Below are 16,000 nucleotides of genomic sequence, written 5' to 3'. Positions count from 1 at the left end.
ATGCTTATATAATTAGTTTTAGAATTCTTCTCACAGTGAAACTTTCTTCAAATAAAATAATGGCTTAAAGTGTCATTATTTTCAATAGTAATTTCCAATTTTGATTAGTTATTATTATTATTTACCACCATGATTTTTTTCTTTCCAATTGATACACCTTCCAGTAAAGGACACAAATCTCATGTGGATACCGGAGGGATTTTAACATTTGTACGTATACGTCTGTGGAGTCAACACCAAGATCAAGATATGGAAGGTTTCCAGCCTCCCACCAAGCTCCCCACGTTTCCCACCAGTCAGTACCTCCATCCGGGGATGATCACTGAACTGACTTCTAATCCCGATAGGTCAGTTGAGAAATTCTGAATTCGATATAAATGTGATCATACAGTTGTGCTCTGACATATCTTTTTCTACTTCACATCATGCCTATGATATCCATCCCTGTTGTTGTATGTAACAGTATTCTGTTACTTTTAATATTCCATTTTATGGCTAGACCCCAGTTTGTTGAATTATTCTACTATTGTGATGTTTGAGTTTTTTACAGTTTGGATACGGATAAAGCTGCTGGAGGCACTCTTGCATGTGCCTCTGGGAGGATCTAAGCACTCATTTCTGTGGAGTAAATTACCAGGAGAAAAATTGCTGCTCATGTTTAACTTTCATAAGCACTGCCAACAAGCTTTCCAAAGTGTTTGTATGAATTTACACTCTTGTCTCTTCTAAATGACATAAAAAGAAAGACCATTTGAGCAACTGACCTTCCTATATCCATCATTATTCCTTTACATAAGCTGTTTTGTTCAGTTTTGTTTTGTTTTTTGAGGGAAGCTTAGAGATTTTTAAAACTAAATTACTGCCACGTTATTTTCTTCTTTGCTTTCTTAGACTATTTCTAATCCATTGGATTGATAAAGCCTGCATCTTCTTTCTTGCTGTTTTCTCTGGAGATAGAAGGTGGTGCCTTTAATGGCACTTTACTATGGATTTCCGTGTCCTGTGTTTGCAGTGGGAGCAAGTCACTGGCAAGAAAGTGGGCCATGCTCTTCTCTTTCACCCCTTGAATGTGTGGAAAAGATTCTGAGCAGCAGCAGTGGTGGGGAGTGGGTGGGACTTACCATTTGTGTGAGCAGACATGAGACTCAGGAGGTTTGGTGAAGGCAGGATATCATTAACAGCATCTCATAAAACTCAGAGAAGTAGAGTGACAAACTCCATTCCAAATCCCACGCTTGCCAGTTTCTCAGCCTTCATCTTCTCTCATCACTACTTAGGATTTCATCATTAACTTGCCCAGCTAATTACCCTTTGATGAGGCCAAGGTTCTAATTCTTAGTCAAGAAAACAAAATATCACTGGTGGCTCTTTCCAGCTGTATGTTTTAGTGATTCCAGATGTGCAAAATCAAAGAAATGTTGGCAACAATGCACTGACCAAATAAAAAGGAAATGAAATGTGCAGACTGTTTTCTAAACATTTCAAAGACCCTGGAAATCCAGCCAACACCAAAATCAATATTTGCATTTTAATCTTTGTTAATTTGAACTATTAGAGCCTGTATCAAAGATAAAGGCCATTTGAAGTTGAATTTCCTTATTTTCTCCCATTATTATTTTTGTCCTTACTACTGTTTTGTAAAACACTGTGGAGGAAGCAGATATTTGATTTAAATCTTTCATTCTCAAAATAAATATCCTCCTTTTCTGGGAAAATAAATCAGGAATCCTGAAATGGGAGTTCTGTTTATAATATGTTATCCTATTATACATGGCTTTAATTTTTGTTTTTAATATAATGAACCTAAACTGAAATCAGTTGGTATTAGTTTCATATATGTGTACTGGATGTAACTACCAAGTAACAAAATAAAACTATAATGACTAGCAAAATGTTATAATACAATTAAAAAATTATTGCCTCATTACAAAATAATAGAAATGATAATAGTGTTGTATGATGTGATCATAGGAATAGCCCATGCTAGTTTATAATTTGGCTCTCTGATCAGTCCACCCAACTAGAACATGAGAATGAGAAATTAAGAGGGATAAAAGAGCCACTGTGTAGGCTAACCAGACACATCAGAAGTCAGAGCTTATATGCTTACTAAAATTAATAAATTTTTTTCAGTTTCATTGAGATATAATTGATATATATCATTGTATACATTTAAGGTGGGCAGCATAATGGCTTGACTTACATATATTGTGAAATCATGACCCCAATAGGTTTAGTTAGCATCGTCACATGCTTGTTAAAAATTGCTCCAGCCTTCCAACTCAGGGCCCATTTACTCATAACTTTATGTGCAGTCCTAACCAACTATGCAATTGGCTTTCAAACACACAGTAGAAGAGGAACCAAAGATCAGTGAGAGATTGAAATAGTGCCATAGACGAGCACATGAATGGTAGTAAGAAATGATAGCTATTACCAAAAAAAAAAATAATAGTTCTAAGAGGTAAACAAGCAATAGTAATTATTATTATTACTAAAGAAGCATAACTAGCTGTAGCCCTTTTGCTTCAGGGAAACAGCTTACCTGCCTCAGCTACATCTTTTTTTAAAATTTGATTTAATTTAATTTTTTTTCAGTGATCTATAATGCATTGTTTATGCACTACATCTTTTTTTACTCTAGTCATGGTTGCAGTGACGGGCTGCAGGCAGCCCGAGAGCCCCTTGCTTGGGTTGCATTGTATGGATCTCTTTCTGCTCTGTTTCTATGGTGTTGCCACAGGAACACCACAAGGAGCAGTTTTTGCTCAGAAGCAAACCCGGATTTAACACTCCTGGAGGCCGCCTTTGACCTACGGGCAAAGTCAGTGGATAAACAGCCCCCTCTTCTGTCCCGTGGATAGATAATACTGAATCGTCACCCTCAGAAGGTCCCAAGTCAGGATGAAGTCCAGTTGGCCACTTTGTGAGCACGTGAGAGTGTGAGCATGTGAGAATGACCCATGGACTGACTCTCCAGCTACTTCTCAGTTCCATTCTTCCCTGTCCTTGACCTCTATTCCTTGTGATTTTTTTCCCCAAAATTAATGACTTGTGTGCAAGCACTTGTCTCAGGCTCTGTTTTTCCAAAGAACCTACAGTAAGGCAGTTGATACCTAGAAATAATTCAAAAGAGCAGACTCTCAGAAGGGATTCAAGAATTTGATCATTTGTTTTCTGCCTGACAATTGGCTTTGTCACACAGCCCACAAGATACAGCAGACCTACTGATGTGAGGGGTGTCCATGGTGACTGGATGCCATTCCCAATAGAAGAGTCATGGCAGAGACACTTAGTAGTCCGGTAGTCTACAGCATGTCTGGGCCTTATGTAGCAGAAAACTACTCACTTTTGGCAAAGCAGCATCTAGCCTACTAGAGACTGGGCTCCTACCATGGGACATTAAGTGACTAATCTGAGTCTACATGATTCCATCATATCCGCCAAGTCATAAGGTCAGACAGATGCCCCAATAATCAATTATTTGATGGAAGTGGTACATCTGTTAGTTGGGTCCCAGTAGATTTGGAGGACATAACAAGTTGATAAACAGGTCATCCTTCCCCCCATGTTCACCTCTCTCTGTCATATTACTGCCTTGCCCTCACCCTACACTTTGGCCACATAGAGTTTTATAGCACCCAACCAACAAAGGAGAAAAACCCTTAGGCCTACGACAGAGATGGGCCAGACGGTTGCATTAGAACCAGCTAACAATAATCTACAGTCCCAGGCAAAGAAGGCACTGAAATGGTGGTGAAGGTAAGTTCTCTCATTTGACCAATATATGAGCTGAGAAATTCAGTCTCTGAATGGGGAGTACAGATTTGTGTGAACAACAGCAGTCTTACCAGCTCCTTCTTCCTACGTCCTTCTGCCAAATTATTTGATCCTTACTATGTGGCAGATATTATTCTACTCAATTTTTATACTCAACTCTGCCAATCAAGTATTATTTTGATATATGCATTTTGCTATTAAATAACTGAGATAGGTTAAGTTATTTGCTTAGGGATACAGCTGGTAAGTGAGTTATACACTCCGTAGTCCATGCTCATTCTACTGTATTGTATTAACTATAAAGTATAAGAGCATATACTGTGGTTTCCGAATGGTGATTCTAGGCTAAGAAAAATTAAAATTCATTTACCATACTGCTCAAGAGTATTAGGAGAAATACAATATACTTGAGAACACGAAATCAAAGCTGGTTTTCATCTAGACTAGCAGTTTGCAAATTATGCTCCAGGGAGCCCCAGGATTGCATGAGTGTCCCGGGTATATTATGGGTCTGAGGCAGTCTGGGGCAATATGAGCCTCCTTTCCTGCTATAATAGCATTCTCACTTTCCCATTCTAAATGTGGGTGTTCTACATGAAATTAAATTTGAAAAAAGAATTTACTGTTATAAAAATAAAACGTATAAACTACAGTTGGAAAGCTTCACATGTACCATACAGACAGATCGAAATACTGGAGTCCTCCATGCTTGGAAGGTAACTCACACATTAGTTCTTTGAAGTACCAGCAATTTCTAGCCCAACAATGAGCTATTACTCTGTACCCAGCTAACAGTATCTCTGCCATTACATGTTAACATCAGAGTCAGCTGGTCTATAATATTATAATGATGTTCTTATCTAGTGATATAAACAAACATTTCTTTGACATAACTTTAGACCTGTGTCCAGGCTTGGGCTTGGCTTTTTGTGGTTGTGGGAGTGAAATGTTCAGACAAATAATATTTTTAATTGGCAGAAGCCTAGCTCCCCATCTGCCCTCTTTCTGTCTGCAATAAAAAGTTCCAGCAGTTACCCTGTGGCACTGAGCTATGCCAGAGACATGGGATTTGACGGTCTCTAGGCCTAAAATGTGCAGAAAACACTTCAACAAGTGGAAATAAGAAGGTCTTCGAAGTTTGAGCCAACTTTTTGGAGGCAATGGCTGCAGAACATGTCCAAGTGTCGAAGTTCTCTCTCAGTAGTAGGAAAGGACACCTACAAAATACAGGCTCCTTTTCCTAAGCCACAGAGCAGCCTAATGAATTCATTTGGGTGCCGAGTTGTTTGAATGTCCTTAGAGTTGTTGGAAGGCAGACTCCAAGGTCAGACTGAGTTGCATTAGCCTTCAGGCTTACTGATTCTTTGGAAACATGCAAGAGCCCACAGCTTCACAATAAGAACAAGCGAAGTTTTCAGGTTTTAGGCAGGCTAGATTTTTTTCCAAGTTCATCTTTTTATATTTCTTTCCTCTTTTCCTATTTAGGTTATAGCTTTTCGCCAAACCAAGTAAGCCCCTTTTGGATAATTTGCCTCCTAATAAAATCAATTCACCTTCCCCTGACCTCTGCAGCCAATTACGTTATGTTTTTTTAACTCCCCAAATTACAATTTTTCAAGATCTGCTGTGAGTATGAAGGAATAAATCCTGTCATTAAAAAAAGCTTCAAATTAAAAAAAAAAAAAAAGTTCTGCCTAAAACACAATATGAGCTCTGCTGCCTGGGTGGTTTCATCAGCTAAGTGTCTGCCTTCGGCTCAGGTCATGATCCCAGAGTCCTGGTCCTGGGAGTCCTGGAATCAAGCTCCACATTTGGCTACCTGCTCAGCAGGGCATTTGCTTCTCCTTCTTCCTCTGCCCTTCCTCTCTCTCTCTCAAAGTGGATAAATAAAATATTTAAAAAACACACACACATAATATGAGCAGAAATAATGAAGACCCCATCCTTCCTCCTTAGGAGCCTAGCCTCCTCCCCACAACTGCTGAGGCAAATGCCACAAAGCCAAGTAGACAGTTTCTCTTCTTTACATTCAGTCCCTGTCCCCAAGCTCCAGAGTGTTCTGTGGGTTGGGGTCATTGAGGACTGGGGTTGGGAAATCCCAGAAGTGAGGAGGAATTCATTTGGACAACTAAGGTTTACTCTCAGAAGAGAAACAAAAATTAGCTCCAGGAGAAGCGGCCATCAATGGGCAGCATGAAGGAAGTAGTTGGGAGTAACAAGAGAGAGGGGCTGGGAGTAGCTTACACCTGATTGGCAAGTTAGGGTGTAGAGAACTGAGGGGTGGGCAGAAAGGAAAGCTCAATACCCAGGAGCCTAGAGAAGAAGTCAGTCCTTCTGAATCCGTATGCACCAGCACTATTCCCCTTGCCAGCGTTTCTCAATCTCTGCCTCTTGTTACCATGTGGATTCTGATTCCATGAGTCTGGCTTGGGGCCTGAGAATCTGCCTTTATGACTCACTCCTAACTTGATGTTGCAGTAACAAGTTCATACAGCCACTGTTCCCATTCTCTTCAGTGTTCTTCCGGAACAATTACCAAATGCACTATCACAATAGGTACCAGTTTTTAAAAAGATAAAATAACACACTGTTTCAGCCAGTATTCTCCAGAGAAACAGAGCCAACAGAAACAATCTATATACACCGAGAGCCAAGAGAGATTGATTTTAGGATATTCACACACACAGTTGTGAGGACCAGCAGGGCTGGAATCTACAGAGGCAGGCTAGACATTAAGAGTTGATGTTGTAGTCTTAAAGGAGAATTTCTCCTCCAGGAAACATGTCTTATTCTTAAGGACTTCAACGGATTCTATGAGGCCTACCCACATTATCAAGGGTGATGTGCTTTATTTGAAGTCAACTCATTATAAATATTAATTATACCTACAAGATACCTTCACAGGAACAGCCATATCAGTGTTTAAACAAACACGTGAATACCATGGTCTAACAAAGTTGACCCAAAAACTAACCATCACACACACTAAATAATTTTCAGCAAATTTACTTTTCCCCCCCAACATGTCTTACCAATAGCTACATTGTATTCTATTTGTTATATGTCTGTATCATAATCAAATAAGTAGTCTTTTATTGTTGGGTGTTTTACTCTTCCATATTACAAAAATGCTGCAATGAACATTCTTGAGAAAAAAATCTTTAAGTCCAAGTGTGAATATATCTGCAGTATAATTATTTAGAGTAGAAAATATTGGGCAAGGGGTATGTAAAGTTTTAATTCTCATAGCAATTGGCAAATTGTTCTAAAAAAATAGACTTTGCTAATTTATACACTCAGTAGAAATGGGTAAAAATTTGTTTCTACACATTCTCAATGACACATTATATTACAAAAATACTTTCAACTTTGCCCTTCTGATACATGAAAAACAATGTCTCTCATTCAAGTTTAATTTTGTGGATAATCGCTTTCTTCTTACATTTAGAGGCTATTTGCATTTCTTTTTTTTTTTTTTCTGTGTCTAGAGTCCATTTTCCTGGGGTCTTTAGAATTTTTATAATTGATTTAAATTCAATATATCTTATGAATATTAGTCATTTTCTTATATATACAGTGCAAATATATCTTGTTCTGTTGTGTTGCTTGCCTTTTAACTTCAATTATGGTATTTTAAATCATGCAAATATTTTAATTTTATGCACATCTATTAGTCTTTAATTTTCTAACTTTTGGGTTTTGTGTCTTATTCCACAGACTTTTCCCTCCAAGAAAATATAAATTTTCCTATATTTTCTTCTACACTTGTATGGCGTCTCATTTTGTGTTAAAGTCTTTGAACCATCCTGTTTATTTTGGTGTGAAGAGTATAATAGCGATGAACTCTTTTCCCTCTTTTCTGGCTAGCCAGTTATGCAAAACCCATTTAATTGATAATCCTTTTTTTTTTTTAAAAGATTTTCTCCATTATTTGAAAGAGATAGAGTGAGAGAGATAGAGCATAAGAGAGGGAAGTCAGAGGGAGAAGCAGACTCCCAGCTGAGGAGGGAGCCTGATGTGGGGCTCGATCCCGAAATTCTGGGATCATGACCTAAGTAGAAGGCAGCTGCTTAACCAACTGAGCCATCCTGGCACCTTCTTTGATAATCCATTTTTTTTTTTAAGATTTATTTATTTATTTATTTATTTGACAGAGAGAGAGAGAGAGAGATCACAAGTAGGCAGAGGGGGAGGAAGAAGCAGGCTCCCTGTTGAGCAGAAAGCCCAATGTGGGGCTCAATCCCAGGACCCTGAGATCATGACCTGAGCCAAAGGCAGAAGCTTAACCCACTGAGCCACCCAGGTGCCCCCATTTTTTTTTTTTTTAACACATACTAAATTCCACCATGTATGGGCTCTACTTATGAAATACCTATCCTGGAAATTCCATTATATAATATTTATTACTTTTTTTAATAATATGTCTAAGAAGAGCTAGCCCCCCTCATTATATTTACATTTTGAAACTTTTTAACATAGTCTTGTTTAAATCAGTGTATCTGTTTTGAATTAATTAAGGAAGAATGTCCATCTCATGCATTCTCAACAGGATGATATCACTCTTAAAGAATCAAAAATTGGTTCTTAGAGATGAAAAAATTTAATCTTTAAAAAAAAAAACCCTTAGGTTCTAAAGTACAGATATATATGCACAGTATGTAAACATATTTAGTTTATTGGTGGTATTAACATTTAATGGGAGAGAACAATTAAGAAAAAAAGAAATGTCTGTAAAGGGGGCTATAATGAAAGAGTTGAGAACACTGTTTATCTATGTAAAGTTGGTCAATCTCATCTAAAAACAAGCCAGTTCTTGATACTCATTTAATGTTTTAGCCTCCAGAGCAGAATATTAAAATTTTCTTCAAATAGATCCAAATGTTTATTTCTAGGTGCTTTCTTTTTTTCATAAATCTACATTGAGGACAACAAATTTTGCATGTTAATCTTTATATATCAATCTACTGAATTTCTAATTGTAGTGTGTTATAGTTATTTCCTCTCATTTCCCAGTATTGATTTAATCTGCAAATAATGAAAAACATAACCAACACCAATCATGGTAGATATCCTTAGGGTGAATATGAATTTAATGGGAATTTTTTTCTAATATTTCACCATTAAGTCCATGATAATTTGGTTATAATTAGGGATTTATTAATCTATTTATGTTTTAAAAGTTTTAAAAGAATTTTATCAAATGCTTCTTTGACATTCATGGAGATGATCAAATGATTACTCTCCTTAAATCTATCAATACAACCTTAACCCTGTTAAGTTCCATATATTGAGCCATCCTTGCATTCCTGGTATGAACTCTATGTGGTATTATATTGTTCTTGTAATAAGTGACTATAATTTATTGGATGATACTTAACTTCTAATTTTTGCAACAGTAATATAGGTGTGACTTTGAAATTTAATTTTTACCATACCATCCTATTTTGTCAGGTTTTCGTAATAGTGGCTTCATAAAACAGATACATAAACTTTCCTTTTTTCCTTTCTATGCTCACAAACATCTTTAAATAGAATCAGAGTTTCTTAATTCTTATGGACTTTATATATTGGCCAGTAAAAATGTACGGGTCAGGCATTATTCATTATGGATGATTTTTTGACTTTTTGGCTTTCTTTAATTTCCTGTCTTTGGTTTTGGTTATTTATCCTTTACTTCCCAGGTTTCTAATTTATTTTTATAGGGTTGAGTAAACTATTCTTCTAAAATTATTTTCAGTTTCTCTGTAGCTATGCCTGTTTCCTTTATTGTGATATGTGATCTGTGCATTTGTGTTTTCTGCCCCTCTCCACATAGGCATCATTTTCATTCTCCTCGCCTCCCCCACAGCCTCTGCCTCTTTCCTTCTCTGCCTCTCACTCTTGAATTATCTCTCTTTCCCCTTTTTTACTCTCAATTAACCCCCTCTTGAACCCAGTTACTAATTTTATTTTTTGTTTGTTTCATGTTTTATAATTCATTTATTACTACTTTCATATTTACAATCTTTCTCTTTTTCCTTAGGTTTATTTTGTTGTTTTCTCCCAACTTTTTAATTTGATACTTTGTTCATTTTTTTGTGGTGGGGGAAAACATTTATTTTTGTGGGTGAAAGAGAATTTTTTTAAAATGCCACATGAAATGGATTTCTGCAGTGTTCTTTGGGATTTATAAGTAAGATCTGGAAATGATTCTTTTACTCTTCATGTGATGTACTGTTTTCATTTCAATATTACACAATACCAAAATCAGACCACATGAACCCCATATCTACTAAGGTTTTAAGCATTATTCAAATTGACTTCAAAAAAATTATACTTTTTCCAACATTTAATGACACAAGGTTCAATGACCTCATGAGTTCCCTAACCCTAAGGTCTATAGCGCAGGTCACTTGACCTTCACCTTTAGGTGATTAAGAAGCTCTAGTTTAACACATAGGGCACACAACAGAAAGTTTTCCTTGTCCTGCTCTAACCTTGTGACCCCATTCTAATGTGGCATTTCTTGCTAGGGAAGTCTTTACCTTGTACCTCTGATCTGCAAATAGCTCACTGTCTTATTACCTGCACTTGAGTACTTCTCTTGATAACACATCTACTATCAATCTCCATTAAGGTGATGTTTGGTCTTGATCTCCACGACCTTTTTCCAACCTGCCATGCAGTTACAAGACTGTTGCTTCTGACACTGTCCTGAAAGGGTAGGCCTTGTTATTCTTTGACAGACTTCCATACCTTCATTATTTTACTCACTCATTCATCAAGCATGTATCGGGTGCCTACTTTATTCAAGCAGTGAGCTAAAAGCAGAGAAAGGAAAAAGCAAGATGTGGTCTCTTCCTTCCAGTAGCATCCAGTCTAGTGGAAGATGACCCAATGACATGCGCCTGCAATACTGATTAAATCTAGGCTTTTGAGTACTGAGTTCTGACATGATATTCTAAAACCTCTTGCTGGTTTTGCTGTTTGTTTATCCCAAGACACTTGGAAAATTTCCAAATTTACAAACACTGCTATTAAAGTTAATTTTTTCTAAGAAAAATGTACACCATGACAATTAGAGAACAAAACTGTGGCACCAAGCTGGAGACACATGACATCCAAGTATGTATCTCAACAAAAATGACAAATGATTGCATGTTATGACTTAGTGGTCATTAGCAAATAGTAGAAACTGTGTTTGTCAAGTCCAAGGAGGCCAAGGGTCTTCTGCATATCAGAATCTCATTGTAATGTGACAAAACAAGGCGTGGGATTATTTCTAAAATGACCTGTTGGTTGTGATTAATAAGGGACTTTATTGTTGAGAATGAGCATCAGAAGGAATTTATCCTGCTCTTTCTCTTATAACGTGGTTCCTAGCCGGCATCCCAGGAGTGGCATTTGAGTTAGACTCTAGTATATTATTATGAAGCAGAGAGGAAGTAACGCATAAACTAGACCCACTTTTTAAAATTTCTCAGAGTAAAACTTTTGACACAATGCCAAACATCCAGATGAAAACTGAAGAAAAACAAAAACAACTCTCCAGATGTTTTCCCTAAGTAAATGTATAGGAGTTACTGTTCTTATCCTTTCTTTTTCGAAATAACTTATGCAGCAAAAGGGAACAAGAACCAGATGAAATATTAGGGTCAACAAAGACCATGTTGACCTTTTAAGAGGAAAAAAAAGCACAAGTGATTTTGGATGATCAGGATAACATAAGGAAGTCACCAAAATCTCACCTTGGTGGATCTGGTAGGTTAACGTTTTAGCCCAGATTTCTCACTCCTTTGTGGATCCTTGCCTCATAAAACCTTGCATTTCCTTTTACTATAAACAGAGTGCACTTCTTGGCCTCTTGACTTTGGGTCAATGGGACATTAGCGAACGTGATTTATGCAGAGGCTTGAAATGTGCTTGTGTAGTTGGACTTAACCACTTCCACTTTCACCATGAGAGAAATAACCCCAGGTAGCCCACTGGTCCAGCAAAGATGAGAGATTTGTGGAGTACATCTGTTCTCAACCTAAGTTTCAGAGTTTAGAGCCAAGTCCAGCCCAGATCAGCCAGTTCCTGGACAACCTGTGGATGTGAGAGAGAATAAGTAATTGTATTTTAAGCCACTGAATTTTGGGGTGTTTTGTTATACAGCAATATTGTGGAAATAGTTGACCTCTGGCATAGAGCCAAAACAGATTGAAGATGGCGGGATGTCTAGAACAGAGTGTTTCCCATTGGCTTCCACCTACTGATAGTGATGCTATCAGCTAGAAATATCTGAGGCATTCACCTAGGCCCATATTAATTGTGGCAAGACCCCACAAACATTTCCCAACCAGAGCCAATGTTGTGGTTGACCAACCCTTGTGGTTCTTGTTATGATTGCAAGATGCACCTTAGCAACACCTATCAGCAAACTTAGAAAAAACAAGGTTTATTACTCACAGGTTCTGAGTGGACACAGCATGCCCAAGAGCCACAGTGAGGTCACAGGGAGAGAGAAAGAGCCGGGACCTGGGGTTCTGTGTCTATTGTGATGGACGGTGGGGAGACTAGGGTTTTGTGGTTTTAGGGTTTTATTGGAGAATTTAAAACATAAGAGCAGGAATGTTTATGCCAGTGCTCCGTTGTCTAGGTTACCCAGGACCTCCTCACAGGGGAGCTTCATGGAGGGCACAGCCTGATTCCTTATCTAGTTGTTTAGCTAGTAGCTGTGTCAAACAGTTGGCAGTATGTTGATTTGAGATGGATGTCTTTGAAATGGATGCCTTGGTAATGAAAAACTTAATGTCAGACACTTACATTATAATAAACAAAGCTCACTGACAAACAGTTAAATTACACAGAATCAACATGAGGAATCAAGTTACCACAAAGATGCAGACATGAGCCTATGTATCTCTCAAGCTTTACTGCCTAACATGCTCGATTTCACTTTTTGAGTCCGCTAGAATATTTCTCCTCCAGTGCTGTTTTCTCTCTCCCTATCTTCCTGAAAGTCTTAATGTAGCCATCATCTATTCAGGTATTGGGGCCCTTTGTCCTTTAAGTATGCCTCCAATGGCCTCAAGGAGGAAACTTAAAATATACTGGCCTGCAAATCAATCAAAACATAATTTGTATAATTTCTCTCTAGTTTGAACATGATTTAAATGAACACACACACAAGAGCACAGTTTCATGCTGAAAACATTCAGAACTACAATAAGGCATTTTTAAAATCTAACTGGCCAGGATTTTGAATTGACCAAATTTCTTTTGGCTTTCCATTGTGAGAGATAAGAGACATATTGCTAAAAAATAACTAACTAGAATTTAATCAAAGAAAATATTCACTTTTGAATAAAGTCTTTAAATTCTCACATTTGAACCTTGTAGGACTAGGCATATCAGGAGCCTACAATTCATTAAAATGATCCTAAAGCAACATGTAATGTTCAAGGAAGAAATGTTTTCGTTAGTTAGAACTGGCATCCTTAAGCAGAGAAGTGGGCTATTGTAACTTAGAACAATGTAATACAATTAGGGATTTATTTATTTATTTATTTATTTATTTATTTATTTGACAGAGGGAGAGAGGGAACACAAGCAGAGGGAGTGGAAGAGGGAGAAGCAGGCTTCCTGCCGAGCAGGGAGCCTGATGTGGGGCTCAATCCCTGGACCCTGGGATCATGACCTGAGCCAAAGCAGACATTTAATGACGGAGCCTTCCAAGCGCCCCTGATTAGGGTTTTTTTAAACAAGTAAATTTGGGAGTGATCCTCAGTTAACTAAAAAATTCCTGTAACTTTAGTAACGTGTGTGTGTGTCCACATGTGTGTGGTGCGTGTGTAGGCTCGTACGCCCCCCCCGCCCCCCAAGTTGGGACAAATAAGAATTAGTATTTATTGAGATCTATTCTTGCCAGGATCTGTGCTGAGAAATTTACAGACATTATCTCATTTGATCCTTATAATAACCTTGCAAGATTATATAAAATCTGCTCCTCAATAGATATCGTAAAAATGCTAATTTGGGCCTGAGCAGTTTACACACGACAGTCTAGAGCAGTGGGTCTCAACCTCAGCTGCACATTACAGCCATCTGGGAGCTTTTAAAAAATCCCCAGACTGGAGCCCCACCCCAGGACATTGGAGTTGGAACGTGTGAGAGTACAGGCAAGCGTTACTATTTCTAAACTCCCCAGGTGACTGCAGTGGGGAGCTAAGTAGGTTTGTGAGTCCCTGGATTTATAACCCCAGTGATAATTTGAGAACCTAGACACTCAGTGATATGTGTGCTTGGCGTTAAGCATGGTGGTGCCTCTGCTGCTGTGGGAGAGAAGTCAGCAACTCAGCGGTCACCAGCACAGCGCCCATGTCTTAGGGGAAGAAGCATGGGCTTCAGGCACAGCTGCTTCAAAGCCTGCCTCAAGGACATCAGAGCCAGATTCAGGCTGCTCTCCTCAGAGATCACTGCCATAGAGACTTGAACACATGTTTTCATTATTTCCCAAGCACAGGACTAATCCTACACCCCTTTTAACCCCTTTGGCTGGTTAGCATTTGCCCTAGCCAAGCAAGAAAGGTGGTAGTCTGCATTTTATATTACCTAGGTATCAGACAAGGACACAAGGTCAAGGGCAGACTGAAGATGAGGCGCAGGTTCAGAGTCAGAGCATATACACCTACACATTCTTGCTCGGGTGATGTTCATCGGCTGAGTCATCAGAAGCCGTGCCTTGGTTGACCGTTCGGGGTATCTGAACAGCTCTGGCTTCTGTGCTGCCCCCGGAAGCGTGGTGTCAAGGGCGTGGGTGAAATCCATAAGGCCCCTGCCCTTTCTCCAGCCTTGGCCAGTCACCTGTGGAGCACAGGAAAGGGGAAACCAAGGTACCTGCTTCTTCAGCGTTCTCAGTACCTCCAGCAACTGAGTGTATCTCTGCAAAGGGCTATAGAAGCTCCAGGGCCTGAGGGCTGATAGGGAGCTGACTGCTTTCTAAAACCTCCATTTTATGGCAGCTGTAAATAAGCTTTCAGTTGAGGTTTGCGGGGAGGCTGTTCAATGCTGTGCTTCAGAGTGTGAACTGTAGATCCACATGTGTATGCCTGTTTTCTCATCTATCCGATGAAAGTAACTAGTTTTGCTTATATTTGATGTATGGCTTATACAATAAATAGATGAAATAGATATAAATAATAGATGAATATAATAAACAGATGAAAAACTTTTAGAACAATTCCTGCACATAGTAAGGGTTATATAACTGTAAACTCTTATTATTTATGTATTCTTTCATCTGTGCAACTGTCTATTTTGGGGTGCAGTGTTTAAAAAGCCTTCGTGTGTGTCAGGTGCTGTGTTAAGTTCTGCTAATGCAAAGGGAACAAGATAATATGGTCCCGGCACTCAGGGGAAGGGAGGAAGACAGACAAGTAAAAAGTATCTAGTATCATTTTAGGAGTTAAGTAATCCAACTGTATACCTTGGTGTTCAAGAGAAGAAACACTGCGAATCAATCCTCTTTGCTGTGGGCACCACTGAGAACAAACTGATTGCTCCCTACTTTAGGATTCCTTTGCATATCTGATAATGGACAATAGTTTATTCTCTAAAATGACTGTGCTCCTGAAACTTATTCCAGAGCAGTAAGACAGAATTGGTTTGTTCCCTTTAAATGCTATACAGCCCCAGCTACCTCCTTCATCTGTTTGGCATTGGGCAAATGGCGGACCTGTTTGTCAGTATTTCCCACTGTAAAATGGACACAATGTTACTTACTTTACAAAGTTGTTGTAAGACTGATAGATATTTATATAAACCTGGAGCTCCCCTTATATTTTTTGCAGCTTCCACTGGTTGAAGTAATCACCCTGGGTCATCCAACCCAAAGTCGTAATGGGTCTGCTTTCTCAGTTGCTGTATGCATGATTATAGTACAAAGGTCCTCTTTTGAGAACTTCTCAGATATAATCTTGTATCCTTTCCTCCCCTTTTCTTCCTTTTCTGTTGTTCCTGATATTTTCTCACCCTATTCACACTAGGCTGAAAGAGGCACAGGTTTGTCTGTGCTATATAGCATGGAGGCTGATTCAACCCCTCATTCCCTAGGGCTCATAGGATGACTAGAACAGTCTACTCTCCCTACATCTACATCAGTTCACTGTCATGGACTAAAAAAATGAATTTTAAAGATAGTTTGGATTGTTTCTTACCATGGACTGATATTGTATATACAGATCACCCAAGCTGGGAT

This window comes from Lontra canadensis, unplaced genomic scaffold (genome assembly GCF_010015895.1).
Source record: "Lontra canadensis isolate GAN:19392208 unplaced genomic scaffold, GSC_riverotter_1.0 scaffold13, whole genome shotgun sequence".
Lineage (NCBI taxonomy): Eukaryota > Metazoa > Chordata > Mammalia > Carnivora > Mustelidae > Lontra > Lontra canadensis.
Note: the sequence above shows the minus strand (reverse complement) of the source record.